Below are 15,774 nucleotides of genomic sequence, written 5' to 3' on the forward strand. Positions count from 1 at the left end.
TCTTTGTTGTTATGTTCTGTCTGAAAGTTCTCATGTCAGGACTATGAAGAGACTCTACTGTGACTGGATAACTTCTATGCATAATTTTTAGACTCCTTATTCTTGGAAGATGCGCCTTTTCTAAGTTGCCGTCAGGTGCTTTAACAGAATCCTTTTCAGAAAGGTGAGGAATCATTGCTATACTTCATGAAGTTTGTTAGATTTTTTCTTCCTCTCCCAGCATGTTGTCAGCATGCTTGTCTTTTCTACCTTCTTAAGCAGTTCACTTTTCCTGTGATTCCCTTGAGCCTCACCCTATTGAAAATCTATTGTATGTTGGCTTCATTTTGCCTACTATCTTGCAAATAAATAAAAATTTTTGTCAGGTAGTAGCCCGTAACATTTCTTGAAGGACAGAGGGACTCTGCCTTGCAGAAGGGAAGCAAACACCAAGTTTGCATCTTGGACAACTCAGAATTCCCCTGAATTTATCCCTCTATAACCAGCATATGGAAAATCAGGAAAATGGAGGTATATACACATTGATCTCTTGCCCAGAGTGGGAAAGCAATCATTTTCATTGAAATGAAAATCACTCTTCTTTCAATTCCTGTCAGCTGTTTGCCACATTGAATTTTACACACGAAAATTATTTTTTTCCAGGCACTGTAAAACTCTTCTTATAATTAAAAGTATTCTGATGCAGGGAAAAAAAAAAAAAGAAAAAAAAGAGCATTTGAATAACACTTGGTAGTATTTTTGTTTAATTTGAGGAGTGTTTGATATTGCACATATTGAAAAACCTTGACTGCTTTCAGCTGAGACTTCATGTGTGACATTATAAGATTTGGATGGGAGGAATCTTTGATTTTGCTTCCCAGAAAGGCATCATGTTCTCTCTACTTCAGACCTTCATTTAGAGGTGGGAAATTGACACTATTCCATTGTCTAATATTTTGTAGATGTTAAATTCCTTCCAAATATACCATTTGCAAATAGTTGGCCTCCAGATGCTTGGAAAAAAGCAAAATATATTAAAAGGTGGTCTGAAATTAAGATGATGTGTCAAAAAGAAAAGGGTATTTTAGGTTATAATTATTCTAATTTAGTAATGTGTATTTTCAATTCTCATTGTAGTTCAGCTGAGAAATACTAATTTTTTCAATCTCTAAGCCTAGGCCAGTGCTGAGTTCTCAGGGCACAGTTCTGCTCAGGATTGCAGATAGGTAGTTACTGGAGAAGTCAGAAAAGTGCACATGCAACTCCAGAAACAGAATTTGCCTTTAGTTGCAAGGCTTTCTTTAGTCAGTGTCATAGGAGATAGCATTGCACCTCAGGCAAGAAAATGTGACTGTTTAATGTTCAGGACAGAACTCATGCTTAAGCTCAGAAACTGAAGTATAACTGTTGTTTGTTTTTATTTTAGCAGGGAAAAAGCAATAATCCCAACTGGCAGTCCAAAAATAACCAGATTGGAGGGTGGAAGGAAAAAGAAGGAAAAGGGAAGACTAAAATGGAGAGGTAAATTGTTATTCTCTAGCCACAGTTGTCTTTCAAGGAGGAGCAGGGAGGCAGCATTTTATTAGGAGTATGTGGTAATGCAGTGATGTATGGTGATTTTGCAAATGATGAGTAGAGACACCACAACTATGTCACATCATTTGAAATGATTAATGAGATGTGGGAGAAAAAGGGGAGCACACTATCTCCACTTCTCTTCTGGAGATGTAAGCAGCTTGCAGTCAGTTGTCTCCTACATTTATTTGAATACTTCCTGAATATTGGACTATTACCATTTCTAGTAATTCACTATAATGTTATCTCTCCCCATTTCTATGGTAATTTCTGGTCTCACATTCAGTCTCACCAGTTTTGCTGGTTCAAGCATCAGCAAAGTCTAATTCTTTGAAATGAAATTGTGTAGGTGCAGATTCTTATTTGTCATTCCCGTTTCCTTAATCATCAGATTAATGGGTGTTTTGGATGTTATGGGATAGTGGCATGTTTAGGCCATGATGAGCTGATATTTTGCATCTTCTTTGTATTTGCCCAAATGATAAACCACAGCCACGGTGGAAGGAATGTTATGAGTCCTGAGATGGATTCTCCCTTTTTTTAACTGATTCAGAAGTGAGTTATGATATGATATTATCTGAGGACTAGAAATGTGAAGGGAGGAAAGTACAAAATATGAGACTCTAAAAGTGCTCTGAATCCAGTCTTGATGTTTATTGTTGGGGTTTTTTTCTCATGAAAATAAATTTAAATATTTCCTTCTTGAACATTTTAAAAGTTCAGTGTATTCTTCCTGGAAAGTACTGCTGCTAGGTATTACATAGGCTGCATTTTTAAGGTTTGAACCTTAAATACAACATAGAGGGATTTTTGACTAGTAATGCATATAATTTCTTTATATTACTTTATTTTTACTTTATGACTTTTCTTTATATTACATGTTTAGACTTGAAACCTTTTTGTATTAGTAATTGCAGTAGAAGTTACTAGTTTCCTCTGGCCATTTTTCTCCCCTACGTAAAACAATAGATAGCGATGTGTGATTATATTCCTTTAAAGCTAAGTGGTCTGGAGAAGGCTGAAATTGAACCCAGACACCACTGAAAGACTGTAAATGTTGCATTGCAGAAGCAAATGCGAAGTCCAGTGTTTGGGCTGGGATAACCTTGTGCAACACAGAGTCACATAATATGCCAAGCTGGAGCCCAGACTGGTAGGCCAGCTGCTGAAACGCAGCTTGGTAGCTTCTGGAAGTATTCATGAGCAGCCAGTTGTGCATGAATCTGCAGTGTGTCCTTGTAGCAGATAGGCAATCATGTCCCAGGCAATGTTAGCAAGCATAACCAGCCAGTCTTTCCTTCGCTCTTTGGCATTTGTGAGACCACATTGGGAGAACTGGAACCAGTTTAGAGTTCCCCCATAAAAGAAATACATTGACATGTTGGGTTGAGTCCAGCAGAGATCTACCAAAATGGTCATGGGTCTTGAGTACCTCTGAGGTTGTGAAAGGTGAAGCTGACAACTGGGTTTGTTCAGCGTTAAAAAGAGATGGCTGATGGGAGGTCTTATCGCTGTCTTCATGTACCTAAAGCATACAGGTGAGACAGGACCAAACCCTTCTCAGAGGTGTGTGGTGAAAGGACCAGAAACCACAGATAAAAGGAAATGCAGGAAATTCTGACTAACTAGTAGTCGTTTAGAGATATTACAAGAGGTAAAATCACTGGAGCAAATGTCCCAAGAGGTAGAGGCATCTCCATCCTTGGAGGTACGCAGAACTTGGCTGGACTGGCTTTGAGATAGGTGCTTGGAAGAGATGAGCTCTAGAAATTACTGCCAGCTGGTTTTGTGCATGCTGGAAAAAGAACAGGAGGGAAATAAATGGGATTTCTGATGGAGATATGCAGCACAGGGGGCATCTCCATAGTTAGAATTGTATGAATGTTTGTAGAGTGGAGTTTGTCAGGGTTTTTTGCTAAAACACTTCTGGCTCTTACTTTCAGCTTAACTTACTTGACAAAGTTTATATAATTTTTCATTTTCGGATGTTTTGGTTGTTTGTATGTTTGTCAGATTTGCAATCCTAACAGTATATCTTCTTTCTCATAATAACTAGCAACTGATAAGGACCTTGATGATCCAAGGCCTCATTTCTTTATAAGCTTTGATCAGTGAAGTGGATAAAAAAATCAGTTTCTGAATTATTCCAGTTTGGATTTCGCCTAGATACTGTCTGTAAATAGTAGAGATGATTTACACTTATCTGTATCTCAGTTTCTGCTTCAGGCTCTCAGCAAGCTCCAGCAGATATGAAATGGATATGACAGGCTATAGCAATGTTTAGAAGGCTCTTTTCAGAACCATGGTTCTAGCAACTTGTTTCAAATGTAGTAATTTTAGGTTTCAGAGTACAAGGTAAAAAACTAGCAGTCTTCCAAACAGGTGAGACCCAGTGAAATCCAGTCTCTGATGGCATTACTTTGAAAGAATGCAAAAAGTACATTTTGTGTTGCTTTACTTTAAATCACTTGCTTGCTTTAAACCCATTTACTAGATGTTACTTACTCTCTGGAGGCTGCTTTCATGGACCATCTTGAGAGCTCAAGTTGCTCAATGGTTCACCTGCTTTGAACCCACACAGATGGGCAGCCATCCAGCTAACACAAAAATCTCCCAAGCAAGGATTTCCACATACCAATGTGACGTACTTGACTGAGATGTTTTCTGTATGGCCCTATGTCAGTCATCTGCACATCTGAGTAGTGCACTGTGTTTGGGCCTCCCCTTTCAGGAAGGACATCTCTCCTGAGCTCAGCTGAAGACTGTTCATTCCTCTTGTAGAAGTCTCCCATTATGCCTCTTTTCCCAGGAACACTTGGGGCAAGGTCAGAGCTGCATGAGATAGTCTGATAGGGGCAGCTCATCCACTGCTCCACTGATGCCAGAGCCCTGCTATGCCCTGTCAGATCAGACTTGGTCTGTATGTGTGCAAATAAAATGCCAAGAAATTTGTTGTCACTGGTGAACTAGCTTATCCCACTTGCAGCCTATTCCCACTGAAAACAGTCTCTGGCAAGCAGGACACCAGGAATCAGTGGCATGGATTAGCCTAGCAGTGGCTGGCATCCTCTCAAGGGCTCATGTGCAGGAATCTGAGTGCCCGTGTTGTGCGGTACACACAGACTGAACTTGGCACAGTGTCAGTGTCCACATATGTCCACGCTTGCTAAACCTTGAGCTTCTTGGGACCATGGTTGCAGCTGTGTGCATGGGTGAACTGGTGTGTACAGAAGACACAGTCACTTCACTGATGGTGGCCTGGATAGGCTTTTGGTGTAGCTGATGTAACTGTGTGACACAACCTGGTCAGATGCTCAGGGCAACAGTCAGGAACTGCACTCTATGTTGCTTCAATGTTTAGTAATTTTTTCCATTAAGTAGCAATGGAAAGTACTTGTGGTCCTGCTTCTGCTCCCACTAAAGTCTGTTGGTGGTGTTGGAAAAAGAGATAGTTCATTCACATCATGTTAGAATAATTTGGATTATCCTGAGAGGGGAAGAAAGAAAGAGAACTGAAAAAGTGAACTGAAAGGAGGGAATATCTTGCAAAAATAATTTTTTTTTTTGATTTTTAGTCACTACCTCCTTTTCTCTTGGATAAATTAGAATTATGAATTTAACATAGCAATTTAAGCTAATATTAAATTCATATATAATCAGCCCTTAAAGTATGTTAACTAGTATTATACTCAGAGAAATGCTAATGAATTGCCAGCTTCCTGAAATGTATATACCTCCTATGAACTACCCAGACTGCTCGAAAAGAATCATGTCATCAGTTTGACCAGCTGACAAGGCATATGGCAAACTCTTTTATGATGCCTGCTATCTGTAATGATAGCTGTTTGTGTAGCTGTGCTATTCACTGAGTGAGAGTAGAACAGTAACGCAGCAATTGCTACTAAGTGGAACAAACTGCAGAAGGACAAAAAAAAATTGAAGACCAACATTTTAGAAATGTGAGAAAAAGAAAAGCAGCAGTCACCCAGGGGAGTTTCTATAGCAGCAGTAATCTGAAACACCCAGGCACATTGCCAAGAGCTCCAGTAGGTTGTTAATCAAAACTTCCAAATCTCCTGCCAATCCAAGGCTTTCCTAGCATCAGAAGGGAAAGCTGTCACGTAATGATGTGATACTTACGTAAAGAAATTTCCAAATTTTTTTTGTGAGGAATATTCTTGTCCTAAGCAGATTTTTTTTTTCTTTTTCACCCTATAAAAGTATCCTTCCTATTGGACTTTCAGTTGAAGTAATGTATTTTTATAGGTTAATACATTTAGTTTTTAATAAGCATACAGGATTCTTTCTGATACCCTAGGGATTATATTCTCTTTTATTTGCATTAATTAGGTGTTCCAGTAGTAAAATGCAAATCTTATAATTCTTCCTAGGAATGGCGAAAGGTAGTATTAAGAAGATTAGGCAGGTGTCTATGTAAAGCAGACACTTTAATTGCAACATGAAATTTAAGTAAACACTGTAAAAATGCTCCAGTTATCTATTGAGTTAACAGTAATATATGACTTTACCTAAGGCATTGAATTAACTAAAAAATAATGTAAGCCACTTCCTGTTTGTAGGGGTAGTTGGCTTCTTAATATTATCACATGGTAGGCATTTTTTTTTCAGCTGATGCTGACAAATCCCATTATCTAGGAAGTGTTTCTATTGTGTAATCTTAGCAACGATGAAAGCAGCAGTGATTTCAGCCTTTTCCATCTTAATTTTCTGGGTGATGGATTTTTCAGTTCACTCGAAGGGAGAGGAGAAGGCAGCAGGATATAAAAGGAAAGTGTGCTTTTTGGCATGGTTTTCTCTTCCCACTGCTTGCCTGGCAAGCCCTCAGTGGTCCCTGTGAGGATGCTGGTGAGAGGCAGGAGAGAGGGCTGGAGGCAGTGGCAGTAACCGTTGGCCATTCATACCGAGTGTGTTCCCCAGCACTGCACTGTTCACTCTACCAGTGGTGGGATCAGAGCTAATTTACATGGTCTGGCATGTTTTGAGGAGAAATTCACTGTTTAGGGAATGTCTGCGAGTACATGGGATGGCAGTGAGCTTGGAGAGATATGTTTTTAAGTTGTGTTTTTATAGGAGCTGTGCTGCCATAGAAACTGAGAGACTATACGTAAGCTTTGGCTTTCCATGTAAATAGCCATAAGTGCCTTTGGCCTGCCTAAATCTTGGGAGAGAGAGAGAGAGATTTATGGGGCTTAGGAGAGGAGAAATTCCCTCCCCCATGACCCTATTTCCCCAAAATACCATATGACAACAGGATTCTTTTAAGGGAACTGTTAAGAATATTAATGAAACAGAGCATCCTGCGTTTTTTGTAGAATAACCCATGTCAGATGATTTGGAGGAAAGCTTTCACCAGTATAGTTTTCAGCTTGTCAGGATGGAGTGGAGAAATTTGACATGGAAGTATAATTCTGAGTATTGCTTTATAAGTCTCAAATTTCATGTTATAGTCACATTATAGTTGTTTAGCCCCTGTATTTCTGCATAGCACAATTCCAGATAGTGACAGTAGAGTTGTTAATACCGTAAAGATCCCTGTGTGACAGGGGATAAATCAGTCTGTTATGGGCCAGAAGACATGCTTAATAGCCTTAGGCAAAATTAATGTCAAGTAGTAAACCCAAGAAGATGGTATGTATAAACTGAAATACTTTCAATCCAATAGGGACACTTCAACTCAGTAGTAGTTTGGCTTTAGTTTAGTTTACCATGCTTACACTGTAGCTATTTAAGAAGTATGCAGCTTGTCTTGGATCACTGACTACTTTATAGTGCTGAAAGAACCTACATGTTTTAATGCAAACACAGGAGGAATAAAACCAAGGCTAACAACTTCAGATTTCTTTGGAAATGACCAAGGGTCGATAAAATAATTTGGCTGTTCTGTCAGCCATTCTGAAAGACATGACTACGCTTCTGTCAAACACGAGATTGATGTTGGTAGGAGCAGGATGACATTGATCCAGTGAGGTGAAGTGACAGCTTTGAACATCATGAGTTTCAGTGCAGGCTGGAGACTCCAGGTAAATACTCAGAACAGTGACTAGTCTTGAAAAGCCTTGTTTGGCTGTGAATGAGTGCAGTGCTCTTAGTAATTGCAAGCAAGATTCATTTCACCATTTGATTTGGACATTTTAGCTGTCTGAAAACTGTGCATCTACACTGAGCTGCTGCCTGGGTGCCTTTTCCTGCCACTGGAAAAGTAGTGATACATCTTGTCTTAACGTGGCTAGATGAAATTACATGTGCTGAATATCACACCTAGAATGTTATTAACCTGAGTATACTTTTATGTACTTCAGTCTATCATAAGGGGCGTGCACTTTCATGTGTTGCACTATTGCTTCAATGGAGATGATCAAAAGATCATTTTTTGAAAGAAAATAGTAGACTTGGATTGCAATTGTGTGTTCAGGACAGACCACAGATTGTAATTTTAAACCTGAATCCATCAGTCAGTTATGCAACAGACAGTGTAAATCATGCTTGTGATACTGGCAGTCTACTTGGAGAGCCATAAATTATTGATCTGCTTCCTGCAGATATGTTGCCCTTTCTGACTTATAGTAAAATTATTTACTGCCTAGTTCTTTTTCAAATGCTTGTGTCATACAAGCATTGTTAAAAATGGTAGAGGCAAAGACTTCTTGAAGAAGTTTGAAAGATAGAAACTGAGAGAGTTCAGTCTCCTAGCTAGTACTGTGTTGATCAGTTTATGAAGGCCACTTTTAATGGTACTCTTCATTTCCATTTCTCCATGGAAACAGAAAAAATAATTTGTACAGAAATTTTAAGTTTTTTCGATCCTTTTCACTGACATTTTTGTAGAAATCCAGTTACAAAATTATCAGGAAGCTGTACTAAAATCTTATCCCCTGTGAAAGGACTCTTCCCTTTGCAGCAATGGAATTTAAATGACTAAGGTGCATCATATTGCATCTGTTTTAATAAAATGCAGTAACCCCTGTGAATTTTAAATGTGGCTTAAATTGCTGCTTCTTTTTTATTGTTTTTGATCTGATCAGTTTTAAAAAGCTGTTCCTTTTATGAGATGTGTAGTGAGTTACAAATGTAAATTTGATCTGGGAAAAGTACACAAATTTTCCACTGCAATTGGTCCCCTGGCATTCTGCCTCAGAATGGATATAAACAAGGACATACAGGCTGAAGGAAGAATGTACCTTTGATATCAAATGTGGTTTGGTTTTAATGTTGCAATTATTGCAGACTCTTGAAAGGGCAGTCTTACACACAGTGGGCCACTGTGACAAAGGAGGAGTGTGAGAAGGACTGGAACATCACTAGGAATCAGTCATTTCTCTCACAGGTGTTTGCAGCTCTTCTGTGAGGATGACAGAAAAAATCATATCACCATAATCCTTGGCTATCGGAAAAACAAGTTTTGTTTTGAGACCCACATTTACAGTCATCACTGATTCATATCATTGTGTTACACATTTTAGCTGGGCTCCTATTCCCATAATTTATACTAACAAGAAAATTAGTCTCTTCTCAGAATCGCATTTAATAAACCGTTTCTATTTTTCACATTCAGCCCACATGGTGCTATGCCTGAATAAAAGCAGATTGGCTTCCTTTTTTATTCAGACACTTTGGCTAACCCTTATATACATAAAAGAACTGCATCGAAGTTACCACCCACTGAACATACACTTTTTTTTACGTGAATCGGGTCCAATTCCTTTTTAAAGAAGCTGTTAAAGGGATTGGTAGCTTCTTTGCATGTTACGCAGATTCTTCCCACTTCACAAATTCAGCAACAGCTATTGTTGGGAGCTGAAGAAGCCATTTTCCTACCAATTCAAGTGAAATATTAGTCTTGCTCCATAATAAGCTTAGTGAGTATTTACTGGATACTGAGGTAGTAAAGAACCACTAGAGATCTTGAGTGGAATATAAATAGATTACCTTTTACAGGGTCTCAATGAGAGGAAGCTGAGAAATATGTCAGCTGTTTAATTATTAACATTCAGTATCAATCAATAGCAAAATAGGCTTTGATGGTGATCTTCAAAAGGGTTTTAATCATTACTTCCCTCAGATACAGAAAGTAAGTCTGAGCACTGGGGGTTTAGCCTGAATTTCTCTTAGCTCTACTGGAAGGTTACCACTGTGTGGTACTGTGATGTTGCACCGAGTTTAACAGAAATAATTGAGATAGCACCAGTTTTTTAAACATATTGGCACTTGGGACTTTATAGGTACCACATGGTATACCTGGGTAATTCCTGAAGAACAGATGACATGCTAATGAACAAAATTCACTTAAATCCCAATGAAATTAATTACGTTTTATGATAGGACTGGGGAGTTTGGGCCCATGTGTGCACATGCATGAGTAAAGTTAAGCAAGTTTATGGTTTTGCTTTAGTGTGGTGCTCCCCTGCCACTTGCCAGGATAATGATGAGCACATGGGTTCCTGGGGGCACCTATGCAGCCTGATTCCTTCACTGGTCCACTTTCACTATTTGAATTTAAATGCTTCATTTTGCATTTTATTTGATGTTACAGAAAGATATGGTATGCAAGCCCATGGGAAGTATATTCCCTAGTTTATATAGAAAAGTTATTCTAAGTGAAGTGGGATTTGGAGGAGGTGTGGGATGCAAAGCAGGGTGGGGCAGGAGGAGAACAGTTTAATGCAAGAGCAAGTGAAATTGAAATAAAAGAATAATTTTATAATAGAAAGTACAGAGTAAGGGTTGCTAAACTTTCTGGCTCTTGAAGCCATGTTGCAAAGTGTTAGAGAGCAACAGCTTCCTGACGGATTCCCTATAGCTATCCAAAATAGTATCTTCCGCTATTCCTTCTATAAGTCCCCACTCCCTCATTCCGTATTTCTTCTTCTTCAGCTAAATTCATGTCCTCCCACCTTCCGGCTGCTCCAACTCTGCATCGCTTGCCCTGCTTCTCATCCCTAATGTACAAACTGTACTCATACCAGGTTGCAAATGCTCCAGAACTGCCTCTGTCTCTAAGCGCTTCTCTTACAACCTGTTCAACTCTTTGCACACTCCCTCACCTCAGCATGCCCTATCTGCAAGAAATTGCAAGCTTGGCATATGGACTTAGGGCTGTAGCTGGAACTATGCTTCCAATATATGCAGTCTCTATCTCTTACCTCTTGTGTACTACACCAAGATGCTCAGTCTGGGTCTGTGGTCTGCCATGCAGGCTCCTAGAATGGAGGGAGGCTGCACTGTTTGTGCTGTGACCTGCTGTCAAAAGAGATATGGTAGAAAGGCACTCTCTGCAGGCTGAGTTCTGGAACCATGCTCCTCACTTTCTCCCGTGGCCCAGTGTGCCTACAGTCAGGTGGGGGTCTACCATGAGAATTTTGCTTAGTATATGAAGTCTTTGGGGGAAAAAACAAGGCAGAGAACAGCTCGGGGGAGTAGGAGCTGGTGCTTATGAACCACATTGCCTATTAATCCAGCTGGTGACTGGATTTCATTTCAGTGTCACAGAGTGACTTGGAGGTGGGCTCACTCCTAAAGTCGTTAGGCGATGTGGTTTGCCTCATGGGTCATGTCAAAGCATTTATCACCCACTGTGTTTTCTGATATGTTGTATTATTTTTTACAGTGATGAAACCTAAATTGAACTAGTGTATGTAACTCTTCATACAGTCAATCACACTACCTTTGCAGCTCCGACAGATACTGTTTAAACTACAGCTTATGGTGTTATTTTTAATCCATCTGTTTCAAGGGGCTAGATATAAAATATTTTCATGTTGTGGTTTGAAAATCTGATCTGCAAAAACCTTATTTTTAAGTTCACATACTTTATAGTGTATGTGAAATTAGCTCAGCAAGTTTGCTTTTTCTTTAGTTATTTTCTGGTATATTGATACTGGTCATAGGAAAAGATTTTTTTTCTTTTTGTAAACAAACCTCTAGCAGCCACACTAAAAATGTCAGAGTACATTATTCTTTTCCTTCCTTTACCTCCCTGTTCACTTGTGTTGCTATTGCTATTGCAGTCTCTCCTTCAGTTAAACAGGCAAGTGGACCTCTTCCACTGCCCATGCCATCATGTATTGCTTCTTGTGGGGTTAGTGACTGACACTTACTGTGGTTTTACTGCCTATTGTCAGGTTAACATGCTGTGCAGACTCTGTCCCTGTAGCTTCAGAAGCTGAGTTCTGTTGCCTGCTTCCAAATGTGTGTCTGCCTCTTGGATGAGCAAAGTACTTCTGCCAGGATGACAAGATTTCATACACTGAGCCATCCAGATCGTCTTACCATAATCTCACAATAATAAATCTTCCAAAGAAACATTCTCTTCCAGAAGTCCTGCTAATGTACACCGTGTTCACTAAGGAAAGTGGTTTAGTGCTATGAATAATTTTATTAGAGTTGTATCATTTTTCCACAGGGGAAACTCAGAGAATTATTAATATGGAATAGCATGAAATAAAATCCCATTCCTTTGTTTTTCTTATCATTTCCTTAAATTTCACTGTTTTAAAAAGATATTTTTCCATTCTGTTCTTAAAGTCATGCTTGGAAGTGATTTATCCTTTCCATTCTGTGCCCTTTGCTTTTTCCTTTTAGTCATTTTTACTACAAATAATGACATATTTCAGTTCAACTTATTTATAGGATATTATTATGCTGATAGTTACACAACATTTTTTGAATCCCACAGTGGATAAATAAATTAACAAAGTCCAAGAGCAAGTAATTTGGGTAGACACATTACTGGTGTGTTCTTGAAACCTTTCAAATGGATGAAGTGAATTCACAGGTAGATTTGCTTTTGTGCTTGTTTTTCCTAAACCAGTACTTTGGAGAAAAGTAGTGTAGTGACTCACCACACAGATGGATTTTGATTTCATATCATTTGATCAGGCAAGCTCATCTTAATGAAAGTCTTAATAAATACTATACAGTTCACTAATCAGCCGAATCAGTGAAAGCTGGAGAAGTTCTAGCTATGAGAGATTGGTATAACAAATATATCTTACCCCGCGTATGTCCAAGCAGATCCTGAACTGTGTAATACAAATGGGTGGGATCAGTCCATGGAATAGTACAAGTTGTTGTTTTTCAATAAAAAATTGATAATGCAACTGTATTTCAGAACTTAAAAATATGGTATTTAAATTAACCATTATCCTTTATGGAAAAGAACCAATTTTTTATATCCTCAAATATTTAACAGTCTGTGACTCAGTCAATTGCCATATGAATAATTTTTTTTCATTTTGTATCCTAGAACTGTAAAACTTAAGGAAAATTTTGTAATTTTAGAAGAAAAATGCAAGAAAAAAATCTTAGAGGAAGTGCTTCTCTGTGGACTATGACTCTTCACTTTGTGTCCTGCTCTGTAAACTTTTCTTTTCAGGAAGCAAGCTTTTTACTTTAAGGATGCTCTGTTTCTTTTTTTTTTTTTCAACAGACCTGAAAAATTACTTTCATGCATTATATCTTCTGAGTTCTCGACAATATTCAAGATACCGTATTTTTTAGTGAACGTGTTTTTGTTCTGGTCAAAATAGTAATTATTTACCAGATTTTTTGTTCCTCTCTTTGTTCATCCCACTCTTTTCCTGGAGTCTGTAGGAGTATGAAAAAGTGTCCCTTCCCTTGGCAATCACCAGCATTGCATTGGCATTATGGAATTTCAGTAAGTTTTTGTAGCTGGAGTTCTGACATGCTGCCATGGCTGTTAAAACAGGATTGATTAATATGCTTTTTGTTCTCACATACTTGTGAAAAAGCTTACCTCCTCACATAGCCTTTAATTTATTCTTTTTTTTTAGCTGGTGCTAAACTGGTTATATCTTGATTAATCCAACAGTTGTATCTAAATCTGAAGAATGAAAATAAAAGTGGATATTTTATTTAACTTGACCTAAGAGCTAAGTGTCTAGTCAAAGCTAGTTGCTTTAGGTGGTTGTATAGGCAGTGGTGAGATAAGGACATTCACAAAGTATGTTTCTTCCCATTTAAGATATTTTCACAATTTAGAGGATACAGAGATCACTGTTTCTCCTCATTTTCTACTAAGGGAAGCTTAGACTGAATGGCAGCTTCTGAGGTTTGTGATACCAATATAAGCTGTATTTCCAAGTTTCTTTCAGGTATGGAAACACTGAATTGTAGAGTATGCACCTGGGCACCACTGTCTGACCAGGACTGGCATATGTTGCTTCTGTAGAAGAAGTAACTTAGATGTGTTTAAAACAATTGATTAACAAATGTAGTTTCAAAAGCAGCTTGATAAAGACATTACCCCATAAGTATACTCTTGTAAATTGTATCCACCTGGAGCTTTTTTCCACCCTTTTGTTAAATGCCATTCTCTGTAGTAAGAGTTATAACACTGGCTGCAGTTTTTACTGTTTTCTCTGAAATGCCTAGTACATTTTTTTTGGTACTGTGAACTATTAGTAACACCTGTTGGAGGTAGGAGAATAGGGCTATCAGGCAGGTGACTGGTGGTCAAAGATGCTCTTTCATTCTGTGCTGTGGAAACAAGTGCTTTCTGTCCCCTTGGTTGTAACAAGGTTATCTCTCTCTGCTACCAAATGAAATGTTTGTGGCCCCGCTCACACATGGTTGGCACACGTTTGCTTTAGGCAGGTGCTTTGTTCCATTGAAATTGTTAGGTTTTTGAATACTTAAAACTATCATTGCATGTAGGACCATTTGACAGACTGGTACCTAAATTCAAACTGCCCAGTTGTGAATATGCAAGACTGTGTTTAGGAAACCCAAATCGCTCACCTGCCTAAAAGAGCTGAACAAAGGCATGTCTCTAGCTTCCTGAGCGAGGAACTGGTATTTGATATGCTGGAAGGTAGCTGCTGCCTTACTATTGCTGATCAGATGCAAGGAAAGATGTTTTCGATACACTAGAGGCCAAGCAGTCTCATGAGAATGTTCATTCTTTTAGCATAGCTGGAACTATGGTAAAAATTATCACTTCTTGCATGTTTTCCTCAGTAATTTCATTTTCTATGAACTTTAATGATTTAATTTCATTTGCTATTATCAAAATATTTGGAAAACATTCTCTGGCTTTCTCATGTATGTAGAAGTTCATGTTCTTTTGCCCAGCAGCTAAACATATTTTTTTTACAAAGAACATTTTACGCTTCTTATTTTGACTTCTTTACTTGTATTTGCTATAAGAATCATATTTGTATAATTCACATCAATTGTTTCTATATTTTCCTGAATATTTTACGTATGTCAAGTATTACCAATGAACAGTAGCTCTGTAAATAAACATATTTATATTATGCCCACTTAAAAGCAAAATTTAATGTTTATTTTTTTACTTTCTTTAAGAAGTAGTAGATAGTACCACATTTCTTAAAATTCTTGACCAAAGCATTTTGGTCAATTTTTCTTTTAACATTTAGTTATCATACCTCTTTTGATGTTTAGGCATGGAGACATGATATGGTTTTTCTCTGATCTGAATACAGGAACATCTTTGACATAATTGCTAATGCACAAATACCAACGACTGTCTGAATAAATGGGTCTTGGAAATGCTTTACTAACTTAGTCCACTAAGGAAATATGCACACAAATGAAAATATATATGGGACCAAAAAATTATGCACATACACAGAAAGATAATAATCTATATCTACGTATTTGCGTATATGCATAAATACTAACTTACAAAAATTATTTGAAAATAGAGGAAAAAATACTTCAAAATCGGGAGAAAGCACATTTAAGGTGACTTTAGGAACACAGGGAGATCTTAAATGCTAAGAATATATAATATGCCTTTTGCTTACCTAAAAAAAAAGATGGCAACAAACAAAATTAATTCCATGATGTCAATATATTGATGACCAAATGTGTGATAAATATCTTTCACTCCTCTGGTACTTGCCACTGGAGTTTACAAGTTGGTTTTAGCAGTGACTGGTCCTATATGTACTAGCCACTAGAGGGGGGATGAGACAAATGTTTTGTCATGAACTTTTGCAGATACTTGGTTGCAGAAGTCTTGCGATGTTACAAAATCCTCATTTTTAGCCTCTGTAGAGTATGGTTTTACGGCTAGTCATCTCAAATCCTCTCACTTTATGTCCTTTTGATGTAATCCTCATTTCAAATTCCCATAATTACAGACCAAGTTAAGTAGAAAGGACTTCTGCCTAGTTTCAAAGACAGAGCCAGTTTGCAGTCTTAGCTAGTAGGTTG

General features: G+C 38.0%; 1 protein-coding gene across 12 annotated transcripts in view; it reads left to right on the forward strand.

Annotated features, from left to right (window-relative positions):
- The window catches only part of DLGAP1 (DLG associated protein 1), a 413,568-nt gene that overhangs the window by 99,738 nt on the left and 298,056 nt on the right, over nucleotides 1-15,774 (forward strand). For 5 of the 12 annotated variants that reach the window (XM_051773060.1, XM_051773102.1, XM_051773094.1 and 2 more), the window contains one exon: nucleotides 1,406-1,500. The exons of the other annotated variants lie outside the window; for them this stretch is intronic. The gene's annotated coding sequence lies outside the window, so the exon portion shown is untranslated. The remainder of the gene's footprint in view (nucleotides 1-1,405; nucleotides 1,501-15,774) is intronic. 12 annotated transcript variants of the gene reach the window in all.

This window comes from Manacus candei, unplaced genomic scaffold (assembly GCF_025592945.1).
Source record: "Manacus candei isolate 608988 ecotype Guabito, Panama unplaced genomic scaffold, ASM2559294v1 h1tg000008l, whole genome shotgun sequence".
Classification (NCBI taxonomy): Eukaryota; Metazoa; Chordata; class Aves; order Passeriformes; family Pipridae; genus Manacus; species Manacus candei.